The 23580-nt window shown below is 42.0% G+C and overlaps 1 protein-coding gene across 2 annotated transcripts in view; it reads left to right on the top strand.

Moving 5' to 3' along the window:
- Window positions 1-585: 585 nt before the first annotated feature.
- Window positions 586-23580, top strand: part of LOC139475812 (uncharacterized) — a 72919-nt gene continuing 49924 nt past the window's right edge. The window contains exons 1-2 of one of the 2 annotated variants that reach the window (XM_071259023.1): window positions 586-821; window positions 17900-17991. The gene's annotated coding sequence lies outside the window, so the exon portion shown is untranslated. The remainder of the gene's footprint in view (window positions 822-17899; window positions 17992-23580) is intronic. The other variant, XM_071259029.1, reaches the window with a different exon arrangement.

Raw genomic sequence — 23580 nt, 5'->3', positions numbered from 1 at the left:
TCAGTAGAAGTATTCAAGCGTTCTCTCTCTCTCTCTCTCTATCTCTCTCTCTCTCTCTATCAAAATAGCAATCACTAAAACGTCAGTAGAAGTATTCAAGCGTTCTCTCTCTCTCTCTCTCTATCTCAAAATAGCAATCACTAAAACGTCAGTAGAAGTATTTAAGCGTACTTTTATATACATGGACACAGACATTTTACGTGAATCAAATGCCGACTTCAGTCTGATTGGGTCCCAAATATAGACGTACTGTCGAATAGGCTCCAGCCATGTCAAGTCAAGAGTGGCAGTACACCGGTTTGTGCAATCAAATATCACCCACAAATAGAATAGGTTGGTGTGAAACAGCCATTAAACATATTTAGTCTTTCAGGATTTAAAAAAACTCATCGTGCTCGTGGAATGGTAAAAACATAAAACAATCCGTGAAAAAGTTGCATATTAGTACTTCTTCTTACGCACAGCGAACGTAAAACTGTGAATCCATTGAGCAGATGTGTCCATCTCTGGAAACAGACGATAAGTAAACCGAAACCCACATTAACCAAACGAAATTAGCCCAGGCGATAACTTCAGAAGTTCCTGTCAGGAGCGAAATACGCCAGGTAACTCCTTCAAGCCAGGGGTGTCCTCACAGCTCAACATTTTCGAAGCGTTTCACTCTCGTCTGCTTTTTCCCGCCTTTCGCCCACTATCGCCTGCTACGCTGAAGCAGAAGTGAGGAGATCGTCTGTTGCAAACAGCCCGCCACATTTAGCAGCTTAGTGCCTGGCGCAGTGGTAGCACATGTACGTTTGTGGAACGGTATACCTACATGCACAGTGAGTTCGTTTTGTTTATTTTAGTCTGGGTTATTTTCCACCAAGTCCTGAAAAGTTTGAAAAAAAGTCTTTTTTTGTGAGTTTTACGGCGTGTTTCATTTTGGTGTATATGTTATCTGAATTCGTCTCTTATTATCAAATATCATTGGTAATATCAATATATGAATGATTTCATAGCATTTAATAATTCATCATTGATATTTCGTCTCTCTAGACGCAGGATTATATAGGCGCACTGGAATGCTTCTCTGTAATGTTAATGGAGTCATGTAGAGTTAATTAGATGTACATAGTGATTAGTGAATCATGCATTCATGAATACGACCTTTCACCAACCCACGGCTCTGTACTTCTCATTTCGAGCTATAACCAATAACAGGGTCAGTGTAGCGTGTCTGGTCAGAATGTGAGATCATCTTTATTGCTGACGGATGGAGCGAGCTTATTTACGAAGCATTCTTGAAATACACTATTTGATTCGCATACACGTCATTCCGGCGACTAACGGGATCGGGTCGTCAGGCTCGCTGACTTGGTTCATGCATGTCATTGTATCCCAATTGCATGGATCGATGCTCATGATGTCAATCACTTGATTGTCTGGTCCAGACTCGATTATTTACAGACCGCCGTCATATAGCTGGAATATTGCTAAGTGCGGCGTTAAACAACAAATAAACATTCCAGTATCACATTTCTCATTATGCGATATAACGTTTACGTTTTTATATTCAGTAAATGTGTGTCGTTCCGGTGATTTCAAAACACGACCTATTAAAAACGCTTTTAAATAATCACGCTTCATTGAAAAAAATATGTATTCAATGATTACTAATAGGAAAGAGTGAACACTTTGTGTTTCGGTGTTTAATGGGAGTGTTTATGTGCAATCAGGGGGTGATTAAGTCAGGAAATATGCACACGCTTACGCAAAAGGCCATAGGTGCGTACACGTCTATCTATAGCAAAGCAAACTGATATTAAAAACCCCAAACAAATGACACACGAGTCTTAAAGGATTTACCAAAATGTCTCTAACATAATCTGTTTTTGGATGTTATTAGAACCAAATGTGTGATCAGACGCATCGATCCGTTTCGAATATTATAAATGACACCTGTTGTCCGTCACTTAGGGCAGGGTGGCTAAACAGCTCGCCTTGCAGACTCCAGTAGGGGCATGGCAGAGACTCGCATTACTCCATTATAACTGCTGGGGTCTTGTCTAACGTGTCGTAAATTGCTATGTAGAATCCCCTAGCCGTCCCAAAGACTGGTTGTGGGTTCGAATCCTAGATATGACCTGATAATGTGCGGAGTTACTGCCCTCAGGATCCGCCTATTCTTAATCCCCGATTTGTCAGCTCCACATCCGTCTTTGTGGGTTTCACTAAAGCGGTAAACGCCCATGGGGTACGTCCTAGGTGATCCACTCCAACATGAAGTTGCACCCTGTTATGACTGAAATAATGTTATTAGAAGTTTTGAACCATCTCATTCACTCATACCGATATGGTTTCTCGTGGACGACAGCAAAGTTTAAACGACATTGCTGACAACAATACATCCCAAGGACTTTAAATCTTTAATATACATTGTAATTTATATAACAATATAGCTTCAAAATCAAATGCTATAACACATGGATTAACGCAATGGCATTTTTAACCCAAGGTGGGAAATTATTAAGCTCTATGGTTCTGGCGGCGTTTGAACTTTGGATCTGCATATGTTAACAGTCTGCCTGTTCTCTGTCAGTACCAGTTCTTATCCGATCCTGGTACAGACATGATCCCGATGATATGATCCATGTGCTATCCAAACATTTACCTTCAATTACAACATTAACGCGAGCATTACACGGCCCTAATCCCCTCTCTCAGATGTGGGGTTAAATAGCTACTTCGTTTATTGCCTAACACATGGGGACATATTTACGAACATCTTAGTATCCGAGTTATAATCTTCCTAGAATTATTTTTGACACAGATACACATTAATATGACATATTTGCTGTAAGGAGATAGGATTAACCCATCACGCTATGCACAGGCATTGGGGATAGGAGGACGTGTAGCGTTACGTCGAATCATTAGGAGCAGCGTACTACACGCTCGTCTCAGATTGGGGAGCACGGGTGGCCCAGTCGTCTAAGGCGCCGCGATTCGCTGTGCAGAGTTGCGTACCTTGGGTACGCCAGAAACCTATCATTGTGGGTTCGAATCCCGGATCGCCCCGATTATGTTTCAGCACCATACCCATACCCATACCCGTGCGCGTGGGTTTCACCAAAGTGGTAAACGCCTGAGACCTGCATCACTTCGGGCCTTCCTCCCATATTTAGCTAACACGGCGCGATATAACTGGAATACTGTTAAAAGCGGCGTTAAACCCAACTCACTCACTCGTCTCAGATAGTTATGTGTTTATAGTTTCAATGTCTCGGTTTATAGTCAAGCAGTTCAATTTAAATTGGTACTCTTCAACGTAGGAATAGTGACAGGTTGGTGAGTATAATTTTAATACCCATATGATGGGTGCGTGAGTAGGTTTTATTCCGCTTTCAGCAATAGTTCAGCCACACGGCTGAGAGAAAAGGGAATAGGCTTCACAAAATTGTACATGTGTTGGAAATCGAACATTGGTATTCAGCGACAACTCCCACTACTCCTTTGAAACAGATAGTTAGCTTGTGAAGTATTCATCTGCACGGATGACATTAAGGATCTCTTCGTTGTTTTGCAGTGCTCATATCGAGACCTCATAAATCTATTAACTGTGGCCAGAAAACTAGTCACCTCTCATTATCCGTCCTAATCGATAGTATTATGTATATTTTCAGCTCAGTTAGGAAACGACTCCAATACTAGTGATGCGCCAGAGTCCGACTATTTGTACAAGACTATACTATGTCATTCATAGTGTGTCAGACTCACAGGGGAACCTAACCGTGGTTACCAAGGCCTGGGCCCCTCTCCTCAAAACAGTTTTGCATAGATATCTTATATGTTACCTACATAAGCAATAAAATGACAAATAAAAGTCGTGATTCCACATCTCGGTATAATAATTCGTTTCTATACTCTAACACAGTCACCGAATGAGTACTGTTTCAAGCCGCAATGTTGGCAATATTTCAGCAATTGCAAGGCGCGGACAATCTAAATGGACTTATCGCATAGTACCCATTTTTGCCTTGGCGTGACGAGCGAACGCTTTAACCATTATGCGAGTCCACCTCCCTTAACATAGACTTACGACAGTCGATGTACTAAGCTTTCTTTGTGGTACCGGGCCCCAGTTCAGAAAGAACACCAGAACCAAAACAGCCTGTCTGATGGGCCACCCGTGCTGTTCTACAACCGTAGCGCATTATTGCATTTGTCGAGAAAGTAGTGAGGTTTCTCTTGGTTTAAAGCGTTCGCTCCACACCTCGATGACCCGGGTTCGATTCCATAGTGCAAACAGATAATCCAATTCGTTTACATACTGCTGGAGACCCGTTAAGATCCGGGGTAGAATTATGTCTTCAGCAACCCATGCATGCCGTAAAAAGCGCTTATGCTTGTCGTAAGAGGCGACTAACGGGATCGGGTGGTCAGGCTCGCTGACTTGGTTGCATGTCATCGATCCCAATTGCGTGGATCGATGCTCATGATATTAATCACTAGATTGTCTGGTCCAGACTCGATTATTTACAGACCGCCGTCATATAGCTGAAATATTGCTGAGTGCGGGGTTAAACAACAAACAAACCAAACAACCAACATACTGCTGGAATATTACTTAAACCGGCGTCAGACTTAAGGATGGTCGACAATACGAGCTATGACGTATTCCTAAATACGTCCCAATCCCCTAACGTGTTATGACTGAAGTCTGCCCGCGTCCTTGACCCCGACACCCATCATGCATATTGCATAACTCGCTGATGGCTATCTGCAGGGGAAACATGTAATATATTCCGTGGCATTACGTACGAAGTTGGCACGCCTTGTCGATTTCACGCGCAAGACGTCCATTTCACGTGATGTAGATTTCCTTTCCTCGCCAGCTGACTGCAATATGAGCGAGGAGTATGCTGTGGCGCGGTTGTTTATATCAATACTACCAGCAGAGTAAATGGTATCATTATGTAGTTATAGTCTGTATCCCAGAGGGACTTGCAGTCGAAATGTAAAGAAAAGTATTTATGTCTCAAATCTATAGATATATCGTTGCTGTTTAATGTAAGTGACCCATGCTTGATGCATTCACTGTCAAAGCTGTAGCTGAAGATATTGTTTGATAAACTCGAACGTTTTAAAAGACAAGCGTGGGGATATAATGTTTTGATGCTAACTAAAATAGGTTCCTCAGTTAAAGGTTAACTCACGCAGGTTCAGCGGTAATACGCTAGTTATATGCTGTATATGCAGTTTGACTGAAATACTCATGTGGATGACAGGAAAGGGTTTGATTAATGGCTTGTATCCTGCGCTTAAACGTTGTGGTTCTCAGCTAAAGGGGCAGTTTTTAGCATAGTGGCTAAAGCGTTTGGTCACGCCTACATGCTGGTTGGATTCCCCTACTGGTTATGTATGAAGTTTGTTTGTTTGTTGTTTAACGCCGCACTCGGCAATAGTCAAGATATTTGACGGCGGTCTGTAAATAATCGAGTCTGGACATGACAATCCAGTGATTGATATCATGAGCATCGATCCACGCAATTGGGATACGATGACATGCCAAGCCAGCGAGCCTGACCACCTGATCCGGTTAGTCGCCTCTTACGACAAGCCTGGGTTGCTGAAGACTTATTGAAACCAGGATCTTCACGGGTCTTATGTATGAGTTCCATATCTGGTCTCCCCCATCGTGATATTATTGGAATATTATCAACAGCTAAACCCAAATCTCTCACTCACTTACTATTCAACTATGTGGGGTTTTTTTTAGATCTAAATCATATGTGGGAGATTTAAAACATAAAGTGTATTTGATGAAATGTATTCTTTGTTTTATGACATGTTCAGCGCAAATATTTATGTTTGTAATATTATTCTACCATTATTTCTATAACTGACAATACTGATTACAAATATATGTACTGCATTCACGATAGATGAAACACAAAAATAAATATTTTCATGATGTAGAAAGTGACTGAGATCTCAACTTAAACCGTATCATATTTCCTTTAGAACCATGTAACCAGTGTTAAAATGACGTAATCAATGTGTCTATGTTAATTAACAACTAACGTGTTTAATTATCTCGCGATGTTTCGCAACCAAGGTGTTGATATCAACATCTGTGAAATCGACAACATCCTGCTGATTTCATTACCGTGTTCAATGTGGAGTCACCATGTTCATTTCAGTAATACGTTTACTTAATGCGCCGGCTGCGTGGATTAACTAGGCGTGGGATGCTTCTATTGCAGGTAATGTTATTCTGTCAGTGTAGACATACATGAGTCAGAGTGGAGTGAAATGTACAAGTAGTATGTCAACGCTATTCTGGCGAATAAACAAATATCAACTTTGTCCACGTGTAGATGCTTGGTGATAGCAGATGGGTACTCTCGTTCTGATGTCTGTCGATGTCGGTGAAACAGGTATTTCTTGGCATGACTCAAAGGATGATAGACCCTTCATGACGAATGTAAACACTTTCTCTCATAACAAACTAGTGAAGGGTGAAACTTCTTTAGCTCGAATTCCATTGTCTCGGGATATGTAACGTCAATGTCTTGTCAATTTCGACATTGAGTTCTTATTTCGATATTCCATTTGTCTCGATACTTGATAAAAGACATGAAAGGTCATTGTCCTGTCACTTTCGACATTGGGTTCTGATACTGATGGTCCGTTTGTGTCGAAATATGATAGAAGACAATGTAACGACTATGTCTTGTCAATTTCGAGATTCTATTGCTATGTTGACATTCCTTTTGTCACGATATATGATAAAAGACGATGTAACGTCATTGTAACGATGTATGATAAAAGACCATGTAACGTCATTGTCACGATATATGACAAAAGACGATGTAATGTCATTGTCACGATACATGACAAAAGACCATGTAACGTCATCGTCACGATATATGATAAAAGACCATTTAACGCCATTGTCACGATATATGATAAAAGACGATGTAACGTCATTATAAACGATATATCATAAAAGACCTTGTAACGTCATCGTCACGATATATGATAAAAGACCATTTTACGTCATTGTCACGATGTCTGACAAAAGACGATGTAACGTCATTGTCTTGTCCATTACGACATTGAGTTCTGACCCCTTTTTCCGTTTGTCTCAAACTATGGATAACTCGACATCTCTGCGACTGTCCCAATGACTTCGAGTTAGCGAGGTTTAACCGTAGATAATTAGGTTGAAACATTACAAAATATATTTCAAATTACACACAAGCAATGTGTTTTCCGAATTCAAATCATAGTGGCGCGTTTGCGACGTAATATGGTCATGATCAATTTCACTTTCCCGCCCTCTTTCGATTAAAGCCGATTAAATAGGGCATCGGATGGTTAAAATGTGCTCATGCTTTTAATCATGGCAACAAGACTATATTGATTATCGTTAACGTTATCAACTGCTGCTCTGTATGACTAGGCTCGATAACAGACTGCCATGATAACATTCACTAACTCGCATTTTTCCCTTGTTTAAACACAGAGTGAGTGATATTGTATAAACTGGATTCAGCTTCAAGTTAAACGTTGATAAAGTAAACCTATTTATAAACATGTACTATGTAAACTACCCAAAAGAAGTTAAAGAACACCCGATTCATTCATATTACATGCCGTGGCAGACTAACGTTAGTAATATAAACGAATAGGGTGTTCTTAAACTTATTTTGGGTAGTATATTTAAAAATAAAAATTATGTGTTACATAATTAAAGCCGAAATAATCCGACTTAAAAGTCCCACGAGAATCTCTATCGTTCAGACTAATCTGTCAGTCTCTTCGTTCGCTCGATTTACTGTATGTCGGGATGGTTGCATATGTCTCTCTACTGATGCGTAGGCCATCAGCAGTTGACTCCAACGGCCATTATTCTCAGAATAATGTGTCGTGCTGGAAATTGCAGGAAGACGAAACTGCAATTTTCCAAATGCCTTCCACTGTGTATCTTATCGGAAACACATTCCCACCAGCGTCAACACAATTGAAATAATTGAACGAACTGATAGAGGCACGTTACTTTTACGTTAACACGAAAATATATGTGTCCAATTCGTTTCTTCTCTTATTTCCTACTTTACCATTTCCGCGCCCCCAGGGTGTGAAATCAGTCGTGGAAAGCTTATAGATTTACCCATAATGTCAAACGCCATGTATTCATATAAACATACACCAGACAGGCGGCTTACATAAACCAAAGGGATCTTAACCACGTGTATACAGAACCCTCATATATAAACCATATCTGTTTACAGAACAAATATGTAATTATCACATCAACGCTCTCGTGTATTATAAAGTAATACAGTAAGTTATGAGTTATACGTGCGTAGGAAAGTCCTCAAAAGGTATCGATAACATTAACAACAGATCATGATTTCCTACTTAAGGGTTAGAGTTGTGGTATTCTTCTACCTACTCTGGTGAACAACGGTCTTTGACATTTACCGCCTGGTCTTGAGACGGCTAAATGCGTCTATTCAGTGGTTAGGAAGTTGTTAGTTCCTTCGGCCGAGAACCGCTCATCAAAGCACTGAACTGAACAATGTGTAAGGTTGTGGGTATCTACTGGGACATGACATTATGGTCGGTAGACGGATTGGTATTAAGTACTGCCAGCATTGTCTCCGTGCTTCACGTGGTGGTGTACGTTAAAGATGGAAGCGGTGATCGGTGTGTAGTGCTTGTCTGCATGTACGAAGTCGTCATTAAGTATACCTGCTCTGTCTTGAGAATGGCTTGTTCAGGCTTGGAATACCAGGACAGAATGTATCCCTCATGCCTGTACTGTGTTTGTCGCTAGAACGGATTCTGTAGGGACTGGGGAACAGATTAAGTCCCAAGTGTTCCTGCTAGTCGTACGAGTCAATTAAAATGGAGATCGGTGGTGAAAAGCGTGACGTGGCTTAAATTCAAACGTTAATAAATAAAATGATAAAGTGATTCCGTTGCATTTGGTTTGCTAACCAAGAAGATGTGCATGTTTTTTTGCGTTTATATGTTCCCAAGCCGAGTAAGCCTCGTCTACTGGCTACTTTTTCCTGATTGCCGGTAATAGAATTGGGATTTGGGGCTGGGGAGGAGGGCTTCTGGTGCATTATTGAGCTGAACATGTCACACTGATTTCGTGTTATTAGCTGCAGTGTTAAAATGTTTGTGATTAACTAAGAAGTTTATGAAGTTATTTTTGCTAATGTATTCATTAATAAGAATTGATTTCATTTCGTAAATCTGCCATATGCATTTACACATTGTGATTTTTTTGGTTTGTTGTTTGGTTTGTTGTTTAACGCCGCAATATTCCAGCTATATGACGGCGATCTGCAAATAATCGAGTCTGGACAAGACAATCCAGTGATTAATATCATGAGCATCGATCCAAACAATTAGGATCGATGACATGTATAAACCAAGTCAGCGAACCTGACCACCCGATCCCGTTAGTCGCCTTTTACGACAAGCATAGTCGCCTTTTACGGCAAGCATGGGTTGCTGAAGACCTATTCTACCCCGGATCTTCACGGGTCTTACACATTGTGAACGCCGATTTATGCCTTTATATCTCCATAAACACAAATAATGTAGAAGTCAGCTGTTGATTTATCTCAGCTTCGTATCTGGTCATAACTCGGATACTTACAACATTGGAGCAGGAAGCTCTGCTTGTAGATGGGCGATGGTGCTTTCTTAAACATATGTCTGCACTGGTCTTTCCGTAGGCTTACACAAGTCTCTAAGGCAATTATTATGAGTTTAATTAATAATTCCACAATTATAAAAGTTCTAAGCCTAACTGTGAAAGACCCGTACCAAGTCGATTGTTTTCATTTATTTCTCCACGTAGTCCCCTTCCAGGTTTACACACTTTTGCCAGCGATGCTGCAAGGCCTGGATGCCGGTCAAGAAGAAATTTTCTTCAGCCACCCTAAAAAAGACATTCACAGCGGAAATTCACATCATTAATAGGAAAATGGCGACAGGTTGGTTCCTTTTTCATTTTGGGAAACAGGTGGAAGTCTGATGGGGCCAAATCGGGTGATTAAAGGGGGTGGTCAATGAGTTCGAAGCCACAATCATGGATCGCTGACATGGCAACCACCGATTTGTGAACAGGAGTATTGTCTTGGTGGAACAGGACTCCTTTGGTGAGCATTCCCCGTCGCTTAGCTTTGATAGCTTCACGCAACTGTCTCAGTAGGTCAGCATAATATTTTCCATTGATAGTCTGGCCTTTTTCAAGATAGTCAATCAGCAGAATACCCTTGGAATCCCAAAAGACTGAAGCCATCACCTGTCCAGCAGAAGGAACCGACTTGGCTTTTTTTTTTTGGGGGGGGGGGGGGGGGGGGGGGGGGGGGGCTGGTGATTCCGGATGCTTCCACTGAATTTTGGTTTCTGGTTGAAAGTGATGAATCCAGGTCTCATCCATGGTTACAAATCGGGCCAAAAAATCATCGGGATCTGCTTCAAAACGGCATAAATTGTCACGGGACGTCAGGAATCTAACACGTTTCTGATCCGCTGTCAAGAGCTTTGGCACCAATCTTGCAGAAACTTTTGTCATTCCCAACTCGTTGGTGATAATGTGCTCAACCCTCTCACGAGAGATGCCCACAGCACTGGCAATATGTCGAGTGGTCAATCGTCGATCAGCCATCACCATGTCATGCACCCGGGTAATGTTTTCCGGAATGGTTGCTGTTGAAGGCCTTCCTGGACGCGGGTCATCGCCAAGGCTCTCTCTGCCACGCTTGAATTCCGCAGCCCACTTCTTTAGGGCATCATACCCTAAAGCGGAGACCATGTCAGCATGTATCTGTGTTGGAGTTAGCCCTTTCAGTTGCAGGTACCTGATGACTGCCCTACAGCCAGTTTTGTCCATTTCTGGTGATTTCATTGGGTAGGTTCACAAGATGGTCTGGCACAAAGACAATAATAACACTACAGTTGCAGTTCTTATGTCCATGATTCATTACATGATTTTACTTGTTGGTGGCAAAAGTTTGTTTCAATCCGATTGAGATATCCCACTTAGGCTTAGAACTTTTCAGCCAGCCCTCGTAGTAATAATAAGAAGAAGGTGTCTTTACAAACAGGCTGGTGTCCTGTCCGGTCATCTAGACTTGCATATTATGAGGATAGTATTATAGTACAGACTGATCATCAAGCACAGACTCTAGGCAAGTCTAGTCCTACCTTTATTGCCCCCTTTTGTCAGTCGGTACTGAAATTTATTAATATTAGAATAGTTATATCTTAATAATGATGAACATTTTAATGATATATGTTGGAATAGTTTTGTGTTCACTGCCTCAACACGAACTGTCGTGTTTCGGGAATACTTTAACCCCATACTTCAAGTCAGTTAATCACTAACATGAAGCCGGACTAAAAGTCAAATCGTCATATTTACGGCGTTATATTACTACACAAACATGGGGATTAGGTTCCATTTTATACTCTAAGGTAACTTCTGTTGTTTAACACAAATGGACAACAGTCGTAGCGCTCTGATACATGGCCTACAGATTCCGCAAAGCCAGGTTAGCGGTAAGACGGTCTTAACTCCCATAATTAAAATTGTCTTACAACAGTCGTACAGATACTGTTTCTGGTTTTCGTTCCACAAAGCGATCGTAGAATTACTAGTTGTGTAACGCCCGTTGTTTAACGTAGACGTATGAGAGTCGTAGCGCTAAGATCGCTTTGTGAAACCGGGCCCTGTGTATGTTCATTGCAGGACCCATGTGTACTGAGAGTCGCAGACTCATGACCGGGGATTATTAGTAAACATTATCAGCTTATGATTTGAGATAAATGTGTTAAGAGCCTTTGGTCTGTTTCGCTTTGCGGTTTGTTTGTCGATGTCATTACGTGGTTGCATGTTTATGTTAAACCGGTCATAACGACAGTTCATAATGTTCGATATTAGCTGAATAATTGTGTTTAAATGTTTTGCATTAAGGACTGACAGTGGTACCTCTTATAGATGGCAAAACACTTTTAAGCAAGTAAACAAGGCCCATAATATAATCTGAGGAAGTGTCATGAATAAGTGACTTGGGTTTAACACCGCTTTGAACAGTATTACATATATATGCCAGCGCGTCAGCTTAATGTGGGAGGAGAGCCCGAAGTGGTGCACTTTGATGAAACCCGCGAGCACGGGTATGGAGCTGACAAACCTAGAATCATAATCGGAGCGAACCGGGATTCGAACTCACAAAAATAGGTTTCTGGCGAGTCAAAGGGACGCAACTCTGCACAGCGAATTTGTGGAGATAGATGTTTAGAGTATGAGAATGTTGCAGATGAATACAGCATTACGAAATAGGTTTACAAACAGCATTGTTTCCTTGAAGACTGGGTGTCAGAATGTATGCAGTGAAAGTTCCGTCGTCGTTCCCACCGACCAGTAATTGCCTGGACAGTCATGGTGGCACGTCTACATGTATTTTAGGGTCATCTAATCAATGGGTTGTAAATCCGTGCATTTGTTATCATGATGATTTCATTGGGTACGCTTCGGTTCGGATTAATGGTTTCACTGTACAAAGCAAAAGTGGCTCCTGACAAGCGGTGAGGACAAGAGTAGGATCGGGTAGTTACAATGTGTGACTTATCAGGTTGTGTGCCAGCGTACCCTGACGGCGTGGACCCCTTGTCGTCCTGGCCCTGACTTGATTATATTCTGGCCCCCACCCCGCCCCACTATAATCCTTTTGGGATCCTTATGGACCCCAATACCAGGTACCCTTCCCCCAAATTACAAAAAAAACCCACCCCCCCCAAAAAAACCCCAAAAAAACAACCCCAAACAAAACAACAACAACAACAACAAAACAACACAAAAAACACCCACAGCAAACAACACAACCACCCCCCCCCCCCCCCCAAAAAAAAAAAAGAAAAGAAAAAAAAAGAAGATATAAATAAATAAATAAATAAATAAAAATACAACAAAAAACAAACAAACAAGAAAACACTCGTGTTAGTGAAATGCTCATGTACATCTTTGAATTATTGTCACGTGGTTCACAGGAACATGCAACTATTAATAATACTAAACAAACTCGCAAAAAATTGCAGAGGGGGCCTCGTCTGCGAGTTTGTTATTATTGTTAGTAACATGTTCGCTGAGTTTGTTATTATTAGTTACATGGTCCTGTGAGTGGACACTACCATCACCCCCATCCCTAACCTAAAACTAAAAATACACAATTCTGCATACAAGTACATTTACATTATCTGACCATTGCAAAATGTTTAACGCTCATCCACCTCAACATTATCTTCATCGTTTTAACATCTCTCAATCGCCATGTTAACCTAATTCCTGCAGACTTCACACCAGAGAGGTCAACTATGAGAATTCCAGGCGCTTCCAGAAGCAACAATCATCTGCCTTCGTCTCACATAGTCAGCGTCCCCCCGAAGCAACATGGGCCGCCGTGTCTGTGACAATGGCCTCCACGCTCCGACTTCCTACATTGGCTTGACAGTGTGTGCCGGACATGCCAGCACCAGTTGTTGATGGATTGCACGCGACTGACCAGCAGCCGGACACATGAATAGTGGGCAGTGTCCGGATCGATAGGCTTAATGGACAAAGCGTCTCAAAGGGGCGCTTGACCTGTGTCACACCCTGGGCAGATTCTACAATGGACAGATTTTTATTGCTGGCCATATTGAATTTCTATGATATAGTGATTTGACATGCCAGTACATATTTCATCTCTTCCGTTTTGTTTTGCGGCATAAAGGAACACTGTGATGACGTGTTTCATTCAAGGAAGGCGTTGAAGCCCTAAAGCGTGGTGGTGATATGAGAACTGAGGTTGAGAATATTATAAGTATTTAAGAGGCCCAGTGGTCTGGACTCTGCAACTTAATGTGCGTTGCGTCCGTTACAAGTGGTCACTACTGCACTCTATTCATGTCAATTTGCCCTTTGTGTTAAAAAAGCAGTTTTATTGCTGCAAAAGCACATGTTCTGTTTTCTAGAATATTTAAGTCTTCACCCAACAACATCTTTGAAATTCGTAGATGAACCACTGCAAGGATCCGCGGCACGTGGGTTCGAATCCAAACTTCGTCCCATTTATAATGCGTGTATTTGTAAGCACCAAACACGTACTTTCCACGTTCACTCAACTTGGAAACGTCGTCGATCAAAGCCAGTAAGAAATAGTTTTAATTTTATCTCACATCAAGCTGACTAACCCACCTCACACACATGATGTAGTTTATTCAGCAGTGATCAAAAATAATTCACAATGAGCATCTGTATGCTGTCACTGCTTGAAACGATACCATACATGTATACTTAGTCTAGTATTCGCCTGAGGTTCAGATTGAACGCAACCGCATTCTTTGATTTGGTTATTTCTTCCACTTATAATAGTTGCTCACAAATCGACAATGAACAAGAATACAAATCAAATCGCGTAAATTAATCATACATTATAGAAAGACATGAGACGAATATTCAGCTAAAAGCTTGAAATTCTTCCTAAACTTTATACGAGTAATATGCATTGATCATATCCGACACTATACTGTTGAGTACGGTGGCGCATATACATGCACATATACATACATGATTAAATTGCATAAAATAAATAATTAAAATTATGAATTGACTTGAAGATATGAATTGAAGAACATGATTCCTTTAGATAATTAGTCATGATTATTACCGATCAGATAAGTGATTTCTTTTCCCCATTTAACGCGCACCTCAGAACCCCACCCCCACCCCCACCCCTGAGGCGTTAATCAAAGCATTCTCTGATCCAATTTGATACAAACAATCTCGGATTTTATTCGCTAATGATTTCCCCGGATTAATATCGTGTATAGCTTTGATGTGTAAGAGATGGGCCCTTGCTTAGGGGCCGTGGTCTGATGCGTCTGAGGAGTAGAACATCCTTTTAGTAGAAAATTGGTCCATTTGTCCGTCGAAAAGTGTTTTTATTTTGTAATGGCGCCGGCTTCCTCAAACGCTCGTTTGACAAGATATTGACGGGCTGTTATTTCAGTTTACTTTTCTCTCATCAATTTTCTTCGCTCATTCTTGCCAGACGCTATTGAATGGATCCATTAACTATCAGTCGCCATCTTGTTGTAATACATCCGTTGTAAATTCTGCTTAATGGGGAAAAAAACCCGGCAGTTTATATTTTTCTTATCTTTGATGTTACGGACATTCTGTTATAATACGTATTTACACATTCTTCCTTATCGAACCAATATAGAAATAATTTCTGAAGTGCAATATTTATCAGTGTCTTATTTAACGCCGAGACAAGGCAAGGAAAGATAACTCTCCCGTTAATATCCGGACAATCTTCATTCATAGACGAAACAATAACTCCAGATTTAATTTACCAGACGGAACCAATTACCCTTACGGAGATGACCATCACGATCATGGGAAATATGTCCACGGCTTAGTGTTCATATTTTCTCCTCTTGATTACCGGAAACGCATACTTTCAGGGTGGTTTCCGATGTGTCATGACGATCACGAATCCGTTTGTCCCCTGAATTGTACTGTTTCACAGAGAAGACTAGAATACGGCGATGAGGTGAAATGGGGTTTAACGTTGCGTCCAAGATTATTGTACTAATATAGCAACGTGCATGCACGTGTGTGTGGTTGCTTGTACTAATCCGGACTGATGTCGATTTTATAGTGCTAGCACACTGAGATACCATGTTGCAGTTAAACATGAATACCTCACTCAGACACAGAATGCTGACTCCGAGCCGACCAGCCCTTGTTTTAGATCCTTAATGCCGAGCGCCAGACAGAGTAACAACAAGTACCTTCTTTTAACGTCTTTTTGTATGATGCGGCCGGGGTCGAACCCCGACGCTTCCGTTCTTCGGGCGGACGCTCTACCACTAGACCACGGAGGCGGTCCATACTGCGATGAGGTATGTCCGGCGCGTCCGTTTTTCGGGCGGACGCTCTACCACTAGACCACGGAGGCGGTCCATACTGTGATGAGGTATGTCCAACAAGCTAGACCAAAACGAGGAGATTAGAGCTTTGTATCCTCCCAAACACTTCCATGTCATCAACATGTTACTAGGACATCTGATTCAGAGATGATCTTCACGCAGCATGTCTAGCGGAGTCAGACAGACTTGTGTAATTCACACAATCAGTGATTCAGCATGCGCCCCCCTCCTTCTAATGTCACCAACTGCCACCACTCCGACACATGGACTGCCCTAATTGTTTCATTAAATGACTCCACAGCACTGATTGGGCACGAGTATGGGTCGTCCAAGTCATCTCGTGTATGGTTTGATTGTTTTAGACTTGAAAATGCACCATGTAAGTGTTTCCGTTAGTTAGGGTCTGATGATGGAAGCGCATTACGATTAAATAAGTGTTTGTGTGTGCTAATTTGCAGAGCGTTCCCTCTGGTTAACACGAAGGGCGGCGGCTCTGAAGCAATGAGTGTGTCGATGCCTTATGTAGTGTGTTTGTTGTTTAACACCGCACTCAGCAATATTCCAGCTATATGACGGCGGTTTGTAAATAATAGAGTCTGGACCAGACAATCCAGTGGTTGATATCATGAGCATCGATCCACGCAATTGGAATAAGGTGATATCAATGGACCAAGTCAGCGAGCCTGACTACCCGATCCCGTTAGTCGCCTCTTACGACAAGCATAGTCGCCTTTTACGGCAAGCATGGGTTGCTGGAGACCTATTCTACCCCGGATCTTCACGGGTCACATCGACACTACTGAGCCCTTTGGCGTCAACTGTTTTAAGTTCGAAAACATCTCCATACATCTTCTATTCATTTGTTCGACAGTATCGACATCCTTTCAGTGGTTCAAAAATCGTTATGCATCGGTTCGACAGTATTGCCATCCCTTGATAATTTATGTATTATTCTTTTGTTCGACACACATATACATTCTAACACCCTTTGTTCGATGGAACTATGTGAAGTTCCAGTTAATAGTTGATGTTATTAATTGTGCATTCTGGCATATTCTACTACTACACGTAGTTCGAGATTCTGAATCCATGATATGGTTATCCGCCGTTGGGATTCCTGGTGGAAATATAGGTCCCTGGCAAACCTTGCTGGTCGTAAAATACATCGGGTGATAAGGCTTGGCGACTTGGTTGATTGCATGTCAACATGTCACAGTTGCGGAGCTTGATGCTCATGACATCAATCACTGGACTGTCTGGTCCAATCTCGAATACCGAATATTATGCTGGAATATAGATTGCGGCGTTAAACAACAAACATTGTCAAGCATAATGGTTATCTCGGTGTAGTTATCCGAACTGACTGTCATGGTGATTTCCGGGAGTAGAAAATCTGTTATTTCTGCGATTATCCATTCATGTTATAAGAAAGTATGAACAGTTAAAAAGAAATACGCCTTTTTCGCTCACTACAAGTGTTCTAACAAGTAGCAGATGCACTTACACTATTCTACGTTGCATTCCAGCCTTCATGTTTCAATGCCGTAAAATACCGTACATTATCGCTGATCCATGGGACCACAAAATTACACCTTGCACGAAACGTTGCAACTAAAGAAGCTATTGAAGTCTTAATTGGCGCATTCTATTGCGCATTCGTATGAAAATATTTACATATCGGTTAGAGTGTCTGAAGTGGTGAATGTGTGATTTACCCAGAGCAGACGACAATTGGAGTTATCGTCTGCTCGCTTGTTGTTTGCTTGCCACCCATTAGAATCACACGTTAGTGTGTCGGCGTCTGGGACCTATTAATGAGATGAATATTTTTGTTTGGTCAGCATTTCTGCATCTTCCAGGAAAGTCTATGAAACCCTGAAGTATAGTGTGAGGCTGTTTGTTTTAGGAAATGGAATATATGAAATGGGGACTCTGTGGAGGGAAACTGACGAGGCAGACGTATCTTTGAAGACTCGTCCAGGATAACCCAGACTGCAGGTTAGTCAGAGATATATAAGCTCTCTCTCTCTCTCTCTCATTTTCATCTGAAATTGTCCCCTCCGCATACTTCTAATGTTTGGGAGTCTCCTCCTTGGTGTAGTGCATAGAGCGTCTGCCCGGGGAGCGGAAAGTCGCAGGTTCGATCCCCTGCAGCGTCATGCCAAAAGACGTTAATAATGGTACTTGTTGTTTGCCTGCCTGCCTGGTGCTGGTGCTCGTCATTAAGGGGATAAAACAAAGGCTTGTTCGACTTGGAGTCAGTATTCTGTGTCTGAGTTTGCTACCCATGTTAAACTGCGGCATGCTCTCTCGCTCACAATATACATCAACTGTAATTCTAATAATGAAAACAGAAATGAAACTGACTAACTAAAAACTTACAAATCCCAAGAACACACATCTCTCTCTCTCTCTCTCTGTGTCTCTCTCTCTCTCTCTCTCTGTCTCTCTCTGTCTCTCTCTCTCTTACAGTTGTTTTGTTCAACCAATTCTAACCCGAAATGTCCGCGGATTTCTACCGGCTATGTGTAAGATTGTGTGTACACCTCTTCATTCAAATTAATAACGTGAGTTGGTGAGTATGCTTTTACGCCGCTTTTAGCGATATTTCCAGCAATATCACGGCGGGGGGACACCAGAAATGGGCTTCACACATTGTACCCATGTCGGGAATCGAACCCGGTTCTTCGGCGTGACGAGCGACCGCTTTAACCACTAGGCTACCCGACCGCCCCTCAAATTAATAACGATGTCATTGGTACATTAAAATGTTTAATTCCGTTCCACCCAATACTTTTATCCTGTATTTGTCTGCTGACTGTCTGTAACCTTTAGCCAAACAGAATCCCAGACAGTCATTACGGGAACCATGTGGAACACGCCACGTGCACATCACTCATGTTGTATAATGACTGGTAAATTCTGGTACGTCAGGGAGGGGGACAGCAAATTAAACAGCAGTTCAGATATACGGGATAATGTAAAATCTTGGAGCCCAAAAAGGTACAGTGGGTATGGTTGGTTCAGTCTTGTCATATTCTATGTGGTGGATGCCTGGATCCACAGGACAGTGTTTCGACACCCGTATTTTGATTTGTTAATCTCCAACGCTTTTGATATCTTAGAACCATTTGTTACCTGCCCTAGCTACTGCGATCCGCTGCGGGTGTGTTCATCCCACTACCCCCCACCCCCACCCCTTTCAGTACACCCCCCCCCCCCCCCTTTCAGTACCGTGTAGCCGTGCTCATAGGTTTCGCTCCTGTGGCCTCGAGATCCGGGTTTGAATAGGTCTTCAGCAACACATGCTTGCCGTAAAAGTCGACTATGCTTGTCGTAAGAGGCGACTAACGGGATCGGGTCGTCAGACTCAAAGATTGGTTGGTGTATGTCATCGTATCCCAATTTCGTGGATCAATGCTCATGTTATCAATCACTGGATTGTCTGGTCCAGGCTCGATTATTAACAGACCGTCGTCAGAGAGCTGGAATACTGCTTATTGCGGCGTTAAACAACAAACAACAAACATCATAGGTTTCATCAAAGTGGTCGAAGTTAAATACGTCCCTTTGAACTTTCCTCTGCTTCCATCAGCTGATATTATGTAATATAAACTATGTCCATAAATGTTAAGATCCTTTAGCTAACCACACCATCCACGAATGCTCCATATAAGGATGTGAAGGGGAACCAGTCCATTGAGAACATGTACCTTCACGCCAGCAGTGTTTGAACGCGAAAAATAAGGATAAACCTTTCCTTTCACTTTTAATTGCTTCTGTTGTCAGATTAAACATTCTTGTTGACTTTCTAGGAATCGTCTCAACCTTGGGTATCTCTTCTGAGCATGTATGAAAAGAACTCTCACACCTCATTCTACAATTTCGCCATTTTTTTTGTTTCCCGTCTATTACCTGATTTACTTTTCACTACGTCATTCTGTGCACGTTACTTCGTTTCGTCCAAAGTAAATATTTTGGTCTTCAGTGTGTTAACAAATGATATGTTTTTACACGACCTTTGCTTGAAATAGCTCAAGGTGCTCAGATCACGAAACGTAAACAGGTTTAAATTAGGCCGTACGTGAAGAACGCGGTTGCATAAAACAATGGTGGTATGACTCACAAATGAAACAGGAGTCAAGACATAAATATTCCGTGTTCCGGGTGATTAGGTTTATTTTACTACAACTTTTAGTACCAACCCAACTTGGAGCCTGATTATGTAAACACTGTAAGTCAGTACAGTGAATCAGACGCTCTTGTGAAAACACTGGCGTTGTAATTACATGTAATTTGGTTGGTAAGGAATTTGAGAAAAATACTCGAGGCTGTGACCCGCCAGTGGGAAAATGGGTATATAAAAGCAGGGGCTTTTTAAAGTAAATTTAGTTGAAGAAAATTTCTCCACAAAGAGATAAAAAATAGCTTTTAAAAGAAGCTTGGTTGAACGGCCTGCGAGTAAGCGTGCACTAGAAGTGTGTATGCAGATGTTACGCTTCCAGAGGACCGTTCGCTGAGTATGGTAAGGTAAAACATGTAATACGATATACAATTACCTGGGCCTCTGTATACTATAAAGTCTCAGAGGTCACTGTATCATACAGCGTCGTAAGTCTGTGCTTTCTTAACGCATGGGTTGCTGTACTAATTATGAATATGAATTAATAGTCACGCGAACGGTCACAGTGAAAACCAAAATGTCGTTTGCCTAATTTCATCTGAAATTGTCCTCTCCGCATACTTCTGATGTTTGGGGGTCGCCTCCTTGGTGTAGTGCATAGAAAGTCTGCCCGGGGAGCGGAAGGTCGGTGGTTCGATCCCCTGCCGCACTATGCCAAAAGACGTTAACAATGGTACTTGTTGGTTCCCTGCCTGGTGCTGGTGCTCGTCATTAAGGGGATAAAACAAAGGCTTGTTCGGCTTGGAGTCAGTATTCTGTGTCTGAGCTGGCTATCCATGCTAAACTGCTACAAGGTATATCTCCCTCCCTCTCTCTCTCTCTCTCTCTCTCTCTCTCTCTCTCTCTCTCTCTCTCTCTCTCTCTCTCTTTCTGCTGCACTTGCATCTCACCATGTACGACAGACGCCATATTCTGTTCACCTCAAAAAGGCTGTAAGGTGTTAAATTTACTCGCTAACGCAGTGTATGCAGTCAGACAAGCGCACCAAACATAAGTATGTCACAGTATGTAATCAGGTTCACGCTAGGCGTAGTTATCAAGGATGATTAGACTTGGTGTAAAAGTCGTGGACAGTGACTATATCTGTCTGCTTGGTGGATGGCAGAGTGGTTCCTGTGCGTCTTTGTGTATAATGCGCCAGATTCTGGGCATATTGTAAAATAACAATAATAATCATGATTAGTTTTTTCTATGGATTGTATTTTTGAGAACGTTCGTGATCTTAAGCGGGGATCCTTCGTGAAAGTGGTTTAATTACAACTTACACAAATCTAGCCAATGTTCTTCAGGTTTAAATTGTGAAAAGGAGGTTACAGAGACTGTAGTTGATTTAACTGTGTCTAACGCCACTGTTATTGTGTCTCATGTCGTCAATTGCCCGATTCAAGTTTAACTGACTTTTTCAATACCGGGTCACGTGAAACTTTTTCAGTTTAATTAATCGTACACCAAGGTCACGCAGTCGATGTCAGTCTTTGACCTTCCTGACCTTGATGTTACGACAACGCGGCTTGGAATGCCACACAAGCTTAGATTCATGAATGGAGGTCACGACAGGGGGCGCTGCGAACTGCAGCAGACGGTACCTACCGCCTGAAATTGCCGTCAAGAATTTGGCACCTTTTTCCCGTAAGCTCTGAAGATTTGATTCAAATCTCTGTGCAACTACCTCGGAACATAGAGAGATTGCGAGAGTTCGGTCCATGGGGACTAGGGTCGTTTCCATTATTTACGGAATCATACGAAACTTAGTCACGTGGCCAAGAATCTGACCGAGTGTGTCTATTGATAAATAACGGAGGGATTTATCTATTTGGCGGAGGAATAAAGACGGATTAGATGTGTTAGAGGGTCATGGGGAAATAAACATGAATGCACTAGGAATACTGACTACCCAAGTTCTGAGACGGTTGGAATACTCTCCTTGTTTCGTGTGTTTATTAGATAGAAGAAGTCAGGCTCTTTGGCGCCAGATATTTGCCTCACTCATCTCCAAGAGAGCGATTGTGCACATTTATTGCACTTTATAACACAGAGGTTTCCGACTTCAGAGCAATTGGCTGACAAACGTCAACAGTGTGTCGTCATATGTTCGTGGTAGAGCTGGGACCATCGTGGCTGGGGTCGTAAACAAATGAACTTAATTGTAAACATACTTGGATTTAACGGCGATCTAGGCAGAGGTCACCGTCGATGTAGTCTCCTCGTAACCCGTGTCAAGAAATATGTGTTCAGATGTGGAGAGGGTTCAGAACTTTTACTGGAATGTGCGTACATGGTAGATGATACATTTAAAATCTGTATCACCGCGATGGCTTTCTCATGGAAGTCCGGTGAATTAGAATGTGCATGTAAAATGTTACAACTAGTAGTAATAGTAGTAGTAGTAGTAGTAGTAGTAGTAGTAGTGGTAGTAGTAGTAGTAGTAGTAGTACTGGTTGTTATAGTAGTAGTAGTAGTAGTAGTAGTAGTGTTTAAGGTGTAATGCTAAAAGTATCGATGCTTTTCGAAATTGTTCACTGGAGCCTAAAGGGTAGTCTAGTTGGTATACGTTTGTTGGACCTAACCATGACCTGAGTTCGATTCCCAGGATGAGCACTATTTATTAAGCCTAGTAGTTTCAATCCTGACTTCAGCTGCAATCATGCTGAATGAAGCCACCCCTCAAATAACAAATACCACCATCACCCTACCCCGCACGCGCGCTTTACCATTAACTACAGTCACTGTATTTATATTTGTAGAGTCATATATTATGTCAATACTCAGTTTTTACCTAAAATCACAGCAACATTTCTACTACTGTTACATCTGGTACAACTTCAACTTCTTTTGGAGCGGTTGGTTAGTCTCGTGTTTTAAGCGTTCGCTCGTCAAGCCGAAGACCCGAGTTCTATTCCCCATGTGGGTACAATGTGTGAAGCCCATATAGTGTGTCCCCCGCCGTGACATTACCGTAATACTGCTAAAAACGGTGTAAAATCATACTCACTTACTTTACCTCACCAGGCCAATTTGAGATTGCTTCTACTTTCCACATCACAATCACCCTACCACTACCTGTCTATATCCGGCTGAGGTTTGCTTTGGGCTGATCCAGACGTTGCATTCCATTAACCTATTTCTCAATCGGCGTGAACAGTTGAGTTGAAAAGCAAAACAAAAAACCGGCACTAGCTGTCGTGAAAGCAGGTGTGCAGTGAATCTAGACTGGTATCAGGCGGCCTAGACAAATATTAACCGATCCTTATCGCTAAAACATCTCAGTGGTCTGGGGCCCCACGTATACTGACCGAAACCAAAATTATTATACAATAAACCCGGAGTTCAAAGGGGAGACCACCCATGCATTTAGTGCTCAATGGGAGTGACGGACTCAAAGGTTTCTGACGTTACTGACATTA

The sequence above is a fragment of the Haliotis cracherodii genome, unplaced genomic scaffold, assembly GCF_022045235.1.
Source record: "Haliotis cracherodii isolate W230 unplaced genomic scaffold, xgHalCrac1.p SCAF_1, whole genome shotgun sequence".
In the NCBI taxonomy this organism is placed as follows: Eukaryota; Metazoa; Mollusca; class Gastropoda; order Lepetellida; family Haliotidae; genus Haliotis; species Haliotis cracherodii.
Note: the sequence above shows the minus strand (reverse complement) of the source record. Positions and strands in the feature narration are given on the sequence as shown.